Here is a 16,302-nt window from a genome sequence, read left to right as displayed (position 1 = left end):
CAAGAACCAACGCCACAGACTGAGGAAGAATGCCAACAGGCAGTAGCAGAAGAAGCAAAGAATAAGGAGCATGTGAAAAGTCTACCATGAAAGAGAAGAAGAAGACCACCTGGGAAAACGAAGGGTTGGGGGAACTAAGGGCAACAGATAGTTTATTATGACAATCACAAATTGTCCAACTTATGGAAGCAGGAGAAACAAGTAAGAAACCTGACCAATGCTTCATGGAAACTTGATGAAAGATAGCATATTCCCCAAGAAAAAGTAATGAAATGCCCCCACCAAAGAAGTGGGTTGAATGAAATGTCTCCCATAGAAACGCTATGAAGACAGGAGTGGAGGGGGAAAGATACAGGAAAGAAAGGGAAATCCAGCCTCTTGTGAAAGATGAATACCAGACAAGGATCCAAACAATCAAGGGGACTGGTGTCCCAGGTGAGGAGAACTGAAAGAACAGTAGACACAACAGCTACCCCATGGTACAATGGCAGATATGTATAAACCCCCCGCAGGAGGCAACAGCAGCGGCCCTACCCCAAGTAGAGAGGCAGAACACAGAAAGGGTAAGAAAACATTCAAGAATACCAGACTGCTGATGATAAACAGCTATAGGAGCCCAATAAAGAGGAAAAGGACCTACAAAAGATAGGAGTGCCCAGGTGCAATTCAAAATAATACACCAAAAAGATGCTGATACCACAAAGGCTTTAGGGAGGTGGAGTCCTGGAACCTAGGCCTGAACTAATAGTAATACTAACAATATTAGTAGGAGAAAATTCATGTGTCCTACAGAGTAAACCAGAACAAAGAGAAGGTCCACACTGAAGAAGGCCGAAGACCGGAACTCAAGTAAACCAGGCCAAGAGTGTGCCTGCTTGTGGTACTAGTGTCGCCCATCTGAAGGGGCAGAGAAAAGACGAAGACAAAGTCCCTATAAGGGATACCAAGTGCATAGATAGCTCACACAATGCCTCTAAGGTATGCAAAATAAGGTTCCCAAAAATGGGGAACAAGGCTATAGTGCATCTGCACAACATAAGCAAAATACCAGCTACTGAGTAAGTATTTGGGTAGGAAAAGACAACCGGCAAAAAGAAGCTGTAAGAACTGACTCCCATTAGACCGCAAAGCAAGATACGTTCCTGATGGCTGGAAATGAAACCTGACACTGACAGCATGAATGAAAAGAAACGTATCTGTAGAAAGCAGGAACACCACAGCCGGTGTAACCCTGAAAGGGAGAGAGTAGGACAAGAGTCAAAACAAGGGGAAACAAACTGTCCCCGACCATTCTAGTACAACAGCAGAGTTAAAACTCCATACCACCATGACTATCCCTGAACCGAAATAAAGCTGAGTCGGCATGCACACCAAAAAAGGAGATGTCATCAAAAGGCATGTCAATTAAAGTAGTTTGCATAGCCTCCAAAAACCTGGAAGTACCCAACCATGCTCGCCGATGGAGAGAAATGCAAGAGGCCATATCCAGACCCTCAGAATCTGTATTATCCATACCACGACAGATGCTAAGTGTGGCAGCTTACTGCCCATCTTGTACCAGGGGAACAAGAGCATTTCGGGCTCCTTCCGGAAGGGAGGGCAAGAGGCACTAAACAGAGTCCCACAAGGCGTGGGAGAAGCAGGTGAGCACACAATAAGTGTTCAGAGAGCGCAAATTAGTGCTAGAAGAAAAGAAAATACGCCTATCACAAGACTCACATTTCCTGGCCTCCATTTCAGAGGGACAGGGGAAAGAAAATCAATATTTTGCGGGGCTAACACAGCCTGAACCATAAAGCTTTTAGTAAAGGAATGGCTAAGTAGACAGTAGTGATCCTTCGGGGCCGAGCGATGCCTGTGAGACATATAGTGATCCACAGGAAGCCTTGTTTCAGGTTTAGTCCACGCACCCAACAGGATCTCGAAAAGGCAGTCACTTTAAGGAGGTACAGGAGCAATATTAGACTGGGCTGGGGGTGGAACACCAATTGTTGACAATTACATCAAAGGGAGGTGTAAATCCTCGGCAACCGAAAGTAGATTAAGCGTGTCTGCCAGGGCAGAACTAGCCTCAGTAGGCAACCCAGGAGGAGACAGGAGGCAGGGGAAGATTCTATGCCACTGTCGTCACCCAATTCAAGTAACCACCTAGAATGTATAGGGGGTGGTATTGTGTCCGAAATGGAAGGGGACATACCACACCACCTGTAGAACTTCCACAGCCATGGTGCTCAGTAGGAAAAACCAGAGGGGAAAAATCTGCTAAGTATGGCTCATAGGTGCCACATCCGACACCTGCCCAAAGCTGGTCGGTGCCACGAAGGTGACGCCTTGATGTTGGAAGGAATGTCGATGGGCTTCAACGGCACCACTACAGAAGCCGTCAGACAAGAGCTTGACACTGACATTGGAGTTGGCAGACCAGTAGCAGGAGCCAAAGTTGGGAGCCACAGTGGGCTGTATTCCAGCCCCGCTGAGGTTTCAGACAAAATTGGCCAACCTGAAGCCAAGGGAGAACCTGCCAGCGGAGTAACAGGCAGAACCTCATGCTCTTCCATGGGCCATATGGAGGTGAAGACCCAAGAACAGAAAGAAGAGATTGAGAATATTGTCTCATCTGGGTCAAAGATGCCAGGGCCCCAGGATAGGTGGGGAGACGCGGGGCAGACTCATGTCTCGGCGCTACAATGGAAGAGTGGGGAGGATGTTGAAGGTGAATGACACCCATGGGAACGGCTCTTAGAACTGACACCCTGTAGGGCCCTGTAATGCGTAGGGGGCCGAGGACGATGATAAGGCCTCAAAGACTGCGACATCCATGCTGCCAGGTGCTTCATGTGACGTTCTCTGTTTTCTTATGATCGGACCTGTTAACAAGAGTCACACTCATCGGAGTTGTGGTGCTCACCTAGACACTACATACAAGCCAAGTGAGGATCCATGGTGGACATTTCTCATTTACAGCACTCACAAGGCTTGAACCCCAAGGACATTGAAGAAGAGGGAACAAGGAACACTGCTCCTTTGATGAAAAAAAGTCAAGTAGACCGAGAAATGTCGGAGGAACTGCAGTACGGATCTGTGTGTTAGCATGGAAAAGAAGGAACTGACATCAGCGCATCGGGGGTGGGCTTAAGTGGACTCCGTTGACATCACATCCGGGACACAATGTAGCAGCAGAGTCGCTTGTTGCCCTCTGCTGAAGCATAAACATACTGCTGAAAACATTTCTGTATCCAGTCTGGCACCTGGGGAGGATTCTAAGATAAAGAATCTGTGGCTATATGTCTCTATCAGATTGAATGCTACATCACTTATATCACTTGGTAGCTATTTAGCACAGGTTTTGTGATTTGCAGTCTCACCTTTTAACATGCTGCTGGAAAAAAAACCAGAATTGAAGTATGACATACTGACTGTGCCACATTAAGGCTGCCTGTGCACAAGATACATTTTGGGGATCTTGTGTCGTGTAAAGATCAAATGGGTTTGAAAATTTTGTAGTTATTCAGGACACTCTTTTGACTCACAGAGATGTGTGTGTTGCCTAGCAATAATGGAGCAAAGAGCACAAAGCATGCATGTATGTCATGTTATTCCCTAAAGCTGCCTGAAATGCCAGTGTCCGGATAAATAAAGCTTTCTATAGGGTGAAAGAATATGTTTTTATGTGCATAAATACAATGTAATGACAGCACTCTTATGCAAATAACATGAAACTATTATTCAATTTGGACTGGCCTCGCCGACACTTAGGTGCCGATTACGATCCGGTAAAAACCGGGTACGAACCGTCGGTCGGAGCGTTTTCCCCGTCCGACTCGTACCCGGTCGTAAAACTTTACAAACATGGAATTACGATTCGCACGGAAACACCATTTCCGTACGAATCGTAAAAAACACCGACCGACGAAAATATACATACGAATGTGATCCGGGAATGCTGCGACGTGACGTCGGGATGCTTTCAGGCAGCGTTTCACGACCCAGGAATTACGATTCGAACCGACAGCAGTCCGGACGGCAATATTTTCACGGCACCCAAAAAGTGCCGCAAAAGCGAAGTACGGCGCGAATCGACCAGAGTAGGTGGCCCGGTACGCACCGTACCCCCCCCGCCCCCGTAGGTACGCGCCGACCCCCCCCCCCAGCCCCCGTAGGTACGCGCCGACCCCCCCCCCAGCCCCCGTAGGTAGGCGCCGACCCCCCCCCCAGCCCCCGTAGGTACGCGCCGAACCCCCCTGTATGTACACCCGTGTACGTGTCGAACCCCCCGTGTACGTTCGAGTCGTACCCCCACCCGTGTACGTTCGAGTCGAACCCCCCGTGTACGTTCGAGTCGTACCCCCACCCGTGTATGTACGGTGCGTACCCCCCCGTGTACGTTCGAGTCGTACCCCCACCCGTGTACGTTCGAGTCGAACCCCCCCGTGTACGTTCGAGTCGTACCCCCACCCGTGTATGTACGGTGCGTACCCCCCCGTGTATGTACGATGCGTACCCCCATGTACGTTCGAGTCGAACCCCCCCGTGTACGTTCGAGTCGTACCCCCACCCGTGTATGTACGGTGCGTACCCCCCGTGTATGTACGGTGCGTACCCCCGTGTACGTTCGAGTACGCGCTGGGGGTACGCACCATACATACACGGGTGGGGGTACGACTCGAACGTACACGGGGGGTTCGACTCGAACGTACACGGGGGGGTTTGACTCGAACGTACACGGGGGGGTTCGACTCGAACGTACACGGGGGGTTCGACTCGAACGTACACGGGGGGGTACGACTCGAACGTACACGGGGGGGTTCGACTCGAACGTACACGGGGGGGTTCGACTCGAACGTACACGGGGGGGTACGCACCGTACATACACGGGTGGGGGTACGACTCGAACGTACACGGGGGGTTCGACTCGAACGTACACGGGGGGGTTTGACTCGAACGTACACGGGGGGGGTTCGACTCGAACGTACATGGGGGGTACGACTCAAACGTACACGGGGGGTTCGACTCGAACGTACACGGGGGGGTTCGACTCGAACGTACACGGGGGGGTTCGACTCGAACGTACACGGGGGGTACGCACCGTACATACACGGGTGGGGGTACGACTCGAACGTACACGGGGGGGTTCGACTCGAACGTACACGGGGGGGTTCGACTCGAACGTACACGGGGGGGTTCGACACGTACACGGGTGTACATACAGGGGGGTTCGGTGCGTACCTACGGGGGCTGGGGGGGGGTCGGCGCGTACCTACGGGGGCTGGGGGGGGTCGGCGCGTACCTACGGGGGCTGGGGGGGGTCGGCGCGTACCTACGGGGGCTGGGGGGGGGTCGGTGCGTACCTACGGGGGCTGGGGGGGGGTCGGCGCGTACCTACGGGGGCTGGGGGCACGTATGCGGGCACGTCTCCATGGTTGCTATGGGAGTTCGGTGCGGACGGTGATTTTTCCATCCGGTTGTAACTTCGGACGCACGGGATGGATCGTGATTCCTCGGTCGGACTTCACCTTTCACGTTTGTACGGTAAATCGTCCGAGGACGTGTCGGACACATTTTCCGACCCGAGGACGTGTGGGGAATGATTCCCAATGCGGTTCGTATGGACTTTTTACCATGCGAATCGTGATTGCCAGTTCGTACGGCACTTGTACGATTCGTACGGTAAAAAGACCGGATACGAGTCGCACGGGGATATTTTTTACCGGATCGTGATCGGCACCTTACTGTTTTGGTTGGGAAGGGGAGGGCAGATAAATTGACTGGCCCATTCAGGGCTCAAACTGGTTGAACTCTGTAAGGAGGACTCTGTAAAGAAGATTTATAAAAGATGTACAATCTAATAAATAATCTAATAAATAATGAACCACAGCATTCGTGGAACACATATGTTGACATCTGATGCATCTCATCCTGCTTATTCCCCAGCTCTGCCTTAGCTTTCAAATTAGATTTGCTCATTCAGTGTCCTTTTGCAAATCCTACATAGATTGGAGCCCAAGAACAATCTCTGCATGTTTGCAGGACACAAATTCATACCCTAGTAAGGACAACTCATCCTTTCCTCCTGTTGTTGTCTAGCCATCCGTCATTCAGTTGTAGAGTCAAAGTAGTTTGGTTTGTGATGTATGCTGTTATTTACCATCTGTTGCACGATGGTGAAGAGTTATCTTGTCTGCTCAAGTGCTAACGGTGTGGTGAAATAAGTTCCAAAGAAGGTGGGGCTGTAGAATGGGTATATTTCAGCTTGTGTGTTGTGGTCATGTTCCTTACCAGGTAGTTCATTATGCAGACCCTGCACAGTCAGGGGGACTCTCTTGATTATATAAAATATATCTCAAGAAAGGAATGCAGAGTGCAAACCAATTTTGGGAATAGTTGTAGAATTAGGCATAGCAATAAAACATACTTGTATACTCTAGTCCCCTGCTGTTTATCCTTTCACTCATATTTATCAGTACCGCTGTCATGCCCCCATTCATTAGTTACTGCTGGGCAGACCCAACCCAGCTGTTATTTCATCAATCATGTAATCTGGGATCTCCAACTCCAGGAATGGATTACTTGCCTCGTCCCAAGCCTTTGTCATCCCTGCACTGTTAGACCAGTCACCCTTAGGGTGGTCTGACCCAAAAAATGTTGCCTGTATACCTCCACTTCATGCTGTATCTTTTTGTTAGCCTAAGATCTTTGAGCACTTTACCACTGCTGACCAGTGCTAAATTGCATGTGCATCTCCCCTAAACATGGTGTAATTGGTGTATAGCGTATTGGAATATTTAGTTTACCAGTACGTCACTTGTAAAGTGGTATACCACATACCCAGGGCCAGTAATCTAAATGCCACTAGTGTGCCTGCAGCACTGGTTGTCCCACCCACCCAAGTAGCCTTTCAAACCTGTCTCAGGCCTGCCATTGCAGGGCCTGTGTACAATGTACTGTCACTTCGATTTGGCATTTAAAACCACTTGCCAAGCTTTAAACTCCTCTTTTATTAAACATAAGTCACTCCTAAGATAGGCCCTAAGGGTCCCTCGGGCAGGGTGCTGTGTAACTAAAAGGCAGGACTTGTACTTTTATGTTTTACATATTCTGGTAGTGACAAACCGCTAAATTCACTTTTCACTGCTGTGAGACCTTCTCATCTCATAGGCTAGCATTGGGAATTCTCTAAAACACTTTTTAAGCTGTAATTCCTGATCAGAAAGGAGTAGCTGCATCATGTTACATATCTTTATAATGGTGGTGATAAATCCTCTTTAGTAGTAAAGTTGGATTTGACATTACCATTTTAGAAAAGCCACTTTTAGAAAGTGGACATTACTCTGCTCTTAACTTTGCTCTGTGCGCCTGCAGCCTGTCTCCAATACATGTCTGGGGTGCATGACAATTACATTTTGCCCATTCCCTCTAGACAGCCACACGCATAGGAAAGGCTGGGTGTGGCAGAGGATAACTTGCCAAGCCTTAAATTCCCCTTTAATTACACATAGGTCACACCAAAGGAAGGCCCTAGGTAGCCCTATGGGCAGGGTCCTGGTAGCAACAACCATTCTGAGAGCCTTCCTGGACAGGAAGGGGGAGAGGTGGCCCACACTTTCACACTTTCATCTGACTAGACTGTATCCTGCTCTCATAAAAAGGACTGATTACAGATAGCCTGGCAGACAGGACTAGGTGAAAGGGCTCTTGGTGCACTTCAGAGAGTTGATTTGAAGTGACACCACTCCATCAAAGGCACTTTTGGGTCCACATAGCAGTGCTGTGACCTTACCAAATCTGTACACTACTGGACGTGGGAAGAACTCCGCTGGAGTGAAGACTGCTGTACTGTAAGGATTGAAGGATTGCCACTTTGCTGTGACAGACTTTTCTGGGGAACAGCTTCTCTGCTTTGCTGAGCTGCCCTGCTGCCTGCGATCTCTGCCCTGCTGAGGACAAGGACTGAACCCATCTCATTTGAACCCAGAGTTACTCCAAATGCTTGTTGGTTTGTCCCCATGTTTTTTCAGAACACTCAAGGACCCAAAAGACTTCCAGCAACCCTGCTGGTGTTGCTGAACTCTATCTGTGAGTCCTACTCTTGCCTGAGGTACCCTCTCCAGTCCTGGGACTTAGAAGTGGGTTCTGCAGCTGATTTCAGCAAAAACCGACGCATAACCTCGATTGTGAGATAGATTTCACTGCATCGCCCTTCAACAACATCGGATCCATAGCCTGCGCTGCTCGATGACGACGCTCTGCGTGGCCCAATGGCGATGCTTTGCATTCACTACAACGGAGCTAAAAGATGACGCAGGACCCCCTTTGTGCTGCCCAATGATGACGCAGTAGGCTCTTGATGTCGACAAAAGCTTCATCCAAGGAATTTCTTCAGCAGGACCTTTCTGGGTCCTGTAGCTGTCCTGCCCTTCATCACGGTTGGCCTAAACCTTGAATTTGCACCTGTCCCTCATGACCTCAAGTAACATTTTGACCGATAGTCACTTCTAAGCACATTTAATCTTTAAAAACTCATAACTTGACTTCCGCTTAGTGGAGATTTTTTCATTTTGGTCTTGTTTTACTCAGATAAATATTCTCTATTTTTCTAAACATGTGTGGAGTCTTTTTGTGCTGCTTTCATACTGTAATTTAAGTGTTGTACAAATACTTAACACATTTGCCTCTTAAGTTAAGCCTGACTGTTCTGTGCCGAGATTGTGAGCACAGGTTAGTTCTGGATGTGCATCTGACTCACCCTGACTAGAGTGGTGCTACCTACTTGGACAGGGTGCAAAACTATGTCAATTAGGGACACCATTTCTATAATGCACAATCCCTTCTTCCCTTGTCTTATTTTGGGTTGTACCCTGGGATAGCCTGACAGCCTTTTTTCACATGACCACCTGTAACACCCAGTCCTGTCTCTTCAGTTTATCTGGTGCAGAATAGACTGGAAGTTCGCATCTTCTGAAACTGCCAATTACGTGTGTACCCTCCGGAGAGGGAGATTTTAGAACAAACATGTTTTCTCCTTGGCAGGGCCTCCTCAGCTTCACCAGCTTAATAAAGAATAGATAGGTTAGTACTGACAATGTAGCCCAATGGCACATTCACATTGCCCACATTTGGTGGTGGAAAATTCAATGTCTGCCATTAGCAGCAAAGGAATTTCCAGTGGAGTTTTTGCCACTAACATGGCTTCTTTTATGGCGGAAACAACCACTTTGGTAAAAAAAAAAACCTTTGTTGCAGTAGCAAAGAACTCAAAATGTGAAAGAATACTCACCACCTGTTTGGCGGTAATAATATATCCTTATTTGCATGATTACTTAAGACCATTGCAATGATAAGACAGCAGTATTCGAATTCTCCAAAGTCAAATTATGATTGTGTACCAAAGTTTAGAGTTTGCTTTTACACCAGGACTAATATCTAATAATTAATACCTAATTTGGACCACGTATAAGGGAAAGCATTTAAAAATGGTTTGTCATTGTTAAAAGGGTTCATTAAGACAGGGAGGTCCAAGGCTATGGGAATGAAAGGTCTGTGGTCAATGGCAATGTGCAAAAACTGCAGTGTACAAAATCGCTCCCTGAACAGTATGTGCGGGCAATGTACAAAGTCAGCTGTGTGCAAAAATAGTGCTCTAGTTGTCAAAATCGATGGAAGCTAATAGTCATTGTGCAACTGTGAAGTGCCAAATCAACAGTGTACGGAATAGTTCTCCAAGCAGCAAGAGCCGGCAATATGCAAAGTCAGCAATGAGTGGAGTAGTTCTCTGAGAAACAAGAGCAGTGGTGGCTAAGGATTAGTTGTCGAAGGCAGGGGACAGATTGAGCAATTAAACGCTGCTGTTTAATATTTTTCCCACTTTGCCCATAAATTGTACAAGGCGGCAGGCCAACTGAATGTCTCCGCCTTTGAAACATGCTTTTACTCCCCTTGATCTTTAGGGTGGGTTTTACCAGAAGTCAGCATTTGTTTTTTCCGCATATGCAAAATAAATGTAGCACATCCTCTTTTGCTTCTCTGCATAAGCGACAGTTAGTTGTTGTCTGTAGTCATTTCCATGGAGGCATGTGGAGAAGTGATGGAAGAATACCCAATCGAAGATGAAGACAAGTACGACTGAGGGGAGGCTTTAGAGTAACTCTGCAGAATGAACCATCTGTGTGCCCTTTCTTTTAGCACTGCCTTATTCTCCACTAAGGACACCATTTTTGACAATTTGTTTGAAGCTTTTATGGGTCCCAGCAACCTCCCAAAGTTCTCGTAGGCCCAGTATTTCTATTCAAGCTTGCATATAGATCATCACTGTCCTTTTTTGACTTCAGTTCCTTCCACAGATGTGCATTCAGAGTCCTGGGTTCAGCTCCCTTGATTTTGTACCAGCATTTGATGAAGGCGGCTTTGTGTGCTATTTGGTTCATCTGCAGGCCAAATTCTAATCATATTTGCACAGGCGAGGTGTAATTCGGTAGATTGAATGTTATTCTTAGGGCTCTTGCTACTGTACCGTTGAGTGTACTTGCATTTCTTCCCTGTAGACACTCGCTCCCATAGGTGATATTTGAAATGAGCTTCGGTTGAATCACGTGGAGTAGAGACATGAGGCTTGGGCCCTTAGTTTTGAGTTTGATTTTTTTTAATGCAACCGCCGTTATGTTTCCTCTTTTTGTTATGACCTCTTTTTTTCCCTGCAAATGTACATTTGCTATCCATTGTATTGCCCAGGTATTTATATTCTTAGACCGCTCTTAGCAGGAGGCCTTCCAAATGCCAGTGATGTCTGTGAGTGTTCTTTTTTTGGTTTAACCGCATCACTTTGGATTTGTCTATGTTTATGCATAAACCGTAGTCAACAGAGACGTTTTACGTGGTGTCTAACAAGTGTTGGAGGCCAATCAGAGTGCTACTAATCAGTACAAGATTGTCGGCGTAGAGTAAGTTTGAGAGATTACGTCCTCCCATCTTTGGGGTGTGGGAGTTGCATTTTTCCAGCTCTGTCGAAAGATCTGACATAAAAATATTGAACAACGTCGGGGCCATTGCACAGCCTTGTTTAAGCCCCTTAGTCGTTGGTATCTTTCTGGATTAGCAGTAGCCAGCTCCCAGTTTTATTTGGACCCAGGTGTTGGTATGTAGGAGGATCAGCTGATTTAGGAGAGCAGATGGAATTTTTCTTTTGGACAGTTCATCCCACAGTTTCTTCCTGTCAATGTTGTCAAAGGCGGATGAATAATCAATTAAGCAAATGTAGAGTGGCAGTTGGCATCTCTTACAACATCTATCAAAAGGGAGAGGGTAATTATATTTGTTTTCGTTCCTGTGAGTTTGCAAAATCACGTTTGGTTAAGGAGAATAATTGCCATTTGGGTTGCCCAATCTGCAAGTTCTTCCAAAAGAAGGCAGCGTAGTATTTGGCATCAATGTCTATTAAGGCTTCATTCTTATTGCCTTTCTTATTTATTGGGGATATAATTGACCTCTTTCAAGAATTTGGTATTTATTCTACTTTAAGGATGTGTTTAAAAAGTGGTAGTAATGCTGACTCCCAGTAATCCGAGTCTTGCTTGTATAGGATCAGGGGAATGCCGTTGGGACCCGGCGCCCCCACTGTCCTGCCTTTCACTACCCTGTTAGTAATCTGTTTGCCCGTGGACACAAAAGTGGCGATTGCGAATAAGTTATCTGGGTCAGATGGTCTGCTCCCAGGAGTATATCCAGATCTTTGCTCTTCATACATAGTGTGGCTGTAGATCTACACTAATTTTGAAAAATTCTTCTGACAAAGTTCTAAATCAGCCTACATTCCACCACAAGTTCATATAAGTTTTGTGCATGTAGTTTCCCTTGAATTCTGCAATTTATTGAATGTGCAGCTTTTTGGGGAACATTGGTTATTACAAACTTCACAAGCATTATTTCAATTGTTTTTCATTTTCACTGTCAGTTTTTCTATCATTTATTTGGAAACCGCTTCTGTTTTCTGCGATCAAATGATAATACATGACTTGAAGACTGGCGGGCTATTCACAAAGTTGATTTGCACCTGCTTTTGACGATTAACAAATTCCAAGTGTAAAATTACTAAATTACTAAAACATGTAGTCACTACTACCAAAAAAAAAACAGTAGTAGATCCTGCACCACACATGGCTAACCATTGACACTGCAACACCCTCCCGTTGAAAATATGGATGTAGGGACTTAAAATAAAAGCAGATAAGAAACAATGTTAAATTAAATTAAATTACATTATTTAAAATAGTTAAAAACATAAACAAATATATCTTTTAAAATATAAGAAATATGATTACTAAATATAATTTAACATTAACAAACTTACAAGTAACATATTTATTATTTAATTATAAAATATAACTTATGTTTTGAATTAATAAATTGAGGTAACATTACGTTTTATTACCATATAATTAAATCACTACTGATTAATTCTGTTAATCACTTTTAGTTATTATTAATGCTTAACAAAAAAAAATTGCATTCGATGGAGATGTATTTTTTATTTAAGCTTACGAAAAATGATTTTGATTTAATTTAATATATTTTTCATTAAAGATTTAATTGAAAATAAAGGTAATAGTGTTGTAGATTTAATTTAGTTTGTTCTGCATTTAAATGAATATAAAAAATGAATATATATTAATATTCAACATCAAAATATTTGTATTACTTTATTATAAATTTTAATACACTTTGTTAATTTTCCTTATACTTTACGGTAGCGAGATCTGCACCCGACTGTCAAGGATCCCTATCATAAAGTATAGGGATACATTTAAAAGGTTTATTTTCCCCCCCTTAAAATACTACTATGTAGTAAGCTTACATGTGCGAGGATCTCCGTATAGAAAAGAAAGGAGAGGAAGAGGTGGAGATTTACACTTTTCGGTTTGTGAGTAGCATTTTGTAATACTTTAATTGTACTATTGTAGTACTACTAAAGGTCTGTAAATAGACCTCAATGTGTTTAAAAGTGATAAGCTCTAATAAAAGACAAACTTAGAGCTTCATATTGGGAACCTTTCATTTACCAACTGTAATTTCATAATTCACAAGATTAATGACACAAAGGAGTGATAAATTCCTTTTGCAATTCAGAAAAGCCTTTCTAAATTGTTAAAGGGCTTTGTCATTCATTATGAATCACAGAAAGGAAGTGAGGTGAAAGAGCAGTCAATATAAAACAAGCACTGAAAAGTTGCCAACTCTTCAGCAGAAGTGGTAACTTATAAGCAAAGGGAACCTGTTCCCATTGGGCAGCTTTCCGATTAGGAAATGTTTTATGTGGCCTTCAAGGGAATAGGCAGTGGTCTAGTGTACCACTGCATACTCTCCCAAGTTTTCCCAAACGATAATTTTTTTTATTTTTGAACCAGTACCTACTTACAAACTTACAAATATCAACATGCCAAGTTAATATTTATTAAGCATGTTGTTCTGTACCCCTATGCTGTTGAACAATTTGCAATGCCAGTTGTCAGTAGAGAGGTCACATTGCAAAATGAAAGGCAGGTCTCCAAAAGTCCGTATGCAACTTGCACCCACAATGTGCAACCTGCTTATATATATATATAAGAAATAATGTTCAGCTCTGACATTTAGGGCCAGATGTACCACCATTGAATTTTGAGACTTGCAAATTGCGACAGATTGAAAGTTGCAATTTGCGAGTCGCAAAATTCAATGTACAACGGTGTCTCAGACACTGTTTACGATTCCCAATGGGATCGCAAATTGCATACCTCATGAATATTAATGAGGCTGTCACAATTTGCAACCCCATTGGGAATGACTCGCACTCACAGGGATGGTGGACTGCTGGGGTCAGCAGAGCACCATGTCTGTGACTGCTTTTTAAATCCAGTATTTTTTTTTAAATCCAGCCCGTTTTCCTCAAAGGAAAACAGAATGAGTTTAAAAAAGAAAACTTTGCAGTTTCATTTTTTAAGGGCAGGCAGTGGTCTCTTTGCCTGCTCTTAAAAAATATCTGCGCACCCATTCACAAAGAGGAAGGGGTCCAATGGGGACTCCTTCCTGTTTGCGAGTTTACTGCACTTGTTTTTTGGATTTTTTACAATGCCTGTGACTTCAGTGACATAACAATGATGGCAGTACCCCCAAACTTCACCGATACAAATGCAGGTATTGGGTCTGGGTACTGCCTAAGTAGTACACCGGTAGTCATTATGACTTCATATACAGCATACAGATCACAAGCATACAGCTGGAAATACCCACATTCGCCTCTACTAGTTTAACATTAAGAAGATTTTCTCTCTGGTGACAGAGATCTCCGCAAAGTTAAGTTAAGGATTTATTAGTAAATAATGGGAAGGGCAAGAAGGAGTGGTGGGAAAATGGTGAATAGTTACCACAAAATGAGTAGGGTAAACGGCCAACCACTAGTATTGCAATATACACACACATACACATATAGAAATATCAGTGAGGGTGAGTTATTTTAATATTAAATTACTATTAAATATGAATATGTAAAAAATATTGACTATTAATTAAAAATGCAACTTTAAGAGGTAGTGTTTGGTAACTTTTTCTTTAAGTAGTCATAGGTTGATATTATTTGTTTTAAATTATTTTTCATTTTTATTATGTGTTAAATTAATTTAATTAAAAGAAAATAGTAAACTTATTTTCTTTTACATATATTTTGCTATAGGGAGACCTCTGACACAGTGGTGGGCAACTTTACAAACATGTGCAGGGGGACGAGACAGGTAAGTTTATATCTAGAAATTATGAATCGCAAAAAGTGGAGATTTACACATATGTATAGGAGTCAATCTTAGGGCCTTATTATGGGTTTGGCGGTCTTCATCTGGGACCGAGGTGGTACAGAAAGACCGCCAAGCATGTGGTGCACCCGCCCGCCGGTTTACGAATGTAATCCAGTGTGTTGCTGAGGCAGTCTCACATCGGTGGTATGTTAGGCTCGCCCAAGCATACAGCTGCCGTGAGAGAGCCTGCAGCATGTTCCTGAACGGTCGGGCCTGCACCATGTTGTTCATGCCGCACTGTTAAGGAACAACGGTACAATTCCAAGGGGGGACAACATATGCCCCCCCTGCATACTCCCCCATGGGCAGAGTTTGGCCAGGGGGGCTGTTATGGCGCCCTTATCTGCACTTAAGCCACCTTTTCATGTTGGAGTCCCCGCCATGAAATGAGCAGTGCAAATGCACGTCATAATATGCTCTATGGTTCTGGCATCAGCATCGTGAGCACATTCAGGCCGTAGAAGCTTGCCGCTGCAGCGAGATCCTTGATCCTAGCAGAGGTAGCGACCTCGTGGCGGTCCGTCTGCCACACTCATAATAATAGGGCAGACGGGTGGCGGTGGTCAGACTCCCCTGCGCATACGGCGGTCCCAGGACTGCCATACTAATAAAATGCAAAAAACACACAATTGATGAACGGAATGCAGAACAAATCAAAACATTCACCCCCAGTAAAGAGATCTGGGTTAAATCCATCATTCTTTTGCTCACCATGCCACCCCAGTTTAGACCTGGCCATATGCAAATCAGTCTTGAACCTGTGCCTCATGGGAACAGTCCAGCCCGAACTGCCAAGCCAGGTCCTCCCTGGACCAGAAACAAGCATCCTAGGACCGGTTTAGGGGTTTCACCCCTCTTCAGCCAGGATAGCTTGATTCCAGTGGCACAGTGAGCCCGGGACCCACGTCTGGGCATACCCGGCGCACTTAGGGCGAGAAAGCAAAAAACACACAATTGATGGACGGAATGCAGAACAAATCAAAACATTCACCCCCAGTCAAGAGATCTGGGTTAAATCCATCATTCTTTTGCTCACCATGCCACCCCAGTTTAGACCTGGCCATATGCAAATCAGTCTTTACCCTGTGCCTCATGGGAACAGTTCAGCCCGAACTGCCAAGCCAGGTCCTCCCTTGACTGGAAACAAGCATCCTAGGACCGGTTTCGGGGTTTCACCCCTCTTCAGCCAGGAAAACTTGATTCCAGTGGCACAGTGAGCCCGGAACCCACGATAGATTTAGGCCCAGGTCTCTGTACTGGGGTGAATGTATGACATTGTTCTGCCATCTGTCCATCAACTGTTGTTTTTGCATTTGTCACCCCGAGTGGGACGGCTATGCCCAGATGTGGGTCCAGTGCTCTCCATGTCACTGGAATCAATCTAAATAAATAATAGAAGTGAAACATATTGCTGGGAAAATTCATAAGGGATTTCCACATATGTTATTTTGCTAACTTTTAGGGATTACATACGACTTGTCTTGTGCAA

The 16,302-nt window shown here is 44.9% G+C and overlaps 1 protein-coding gene across 50 annotated transcripts in view; it reads right to left on the bottom strand.

Moving 5' to 3' along the window:
• The window catches only part of LOC146820883 (uncharacterized), a 1,936,624-nt gene that overhangs the window by 573,523 nt on the left and 1,346,799 nt on the right, over positions 1 to 16,302 (bottom strand). The window lies entirely within an intron of this gene.

Source organism: Triturus cristatus, chromosome 6 (genome assembly GCF_964204655.1).
Source record: "Triturus cristatus chromosome 6, aTriCri1.1, whole genome shotgun sequence".
Taxonomy (NCBI): Eukaryota; Metazoa; Chordata; class Amphibia; order Caudata; family Salamandridae; genus Triturus; species Triturus cristatus.
Note: the sequence above shows the minus strand (reverse complement) of the source record. Positions and strands in the feature narration are given on the sequence as shown.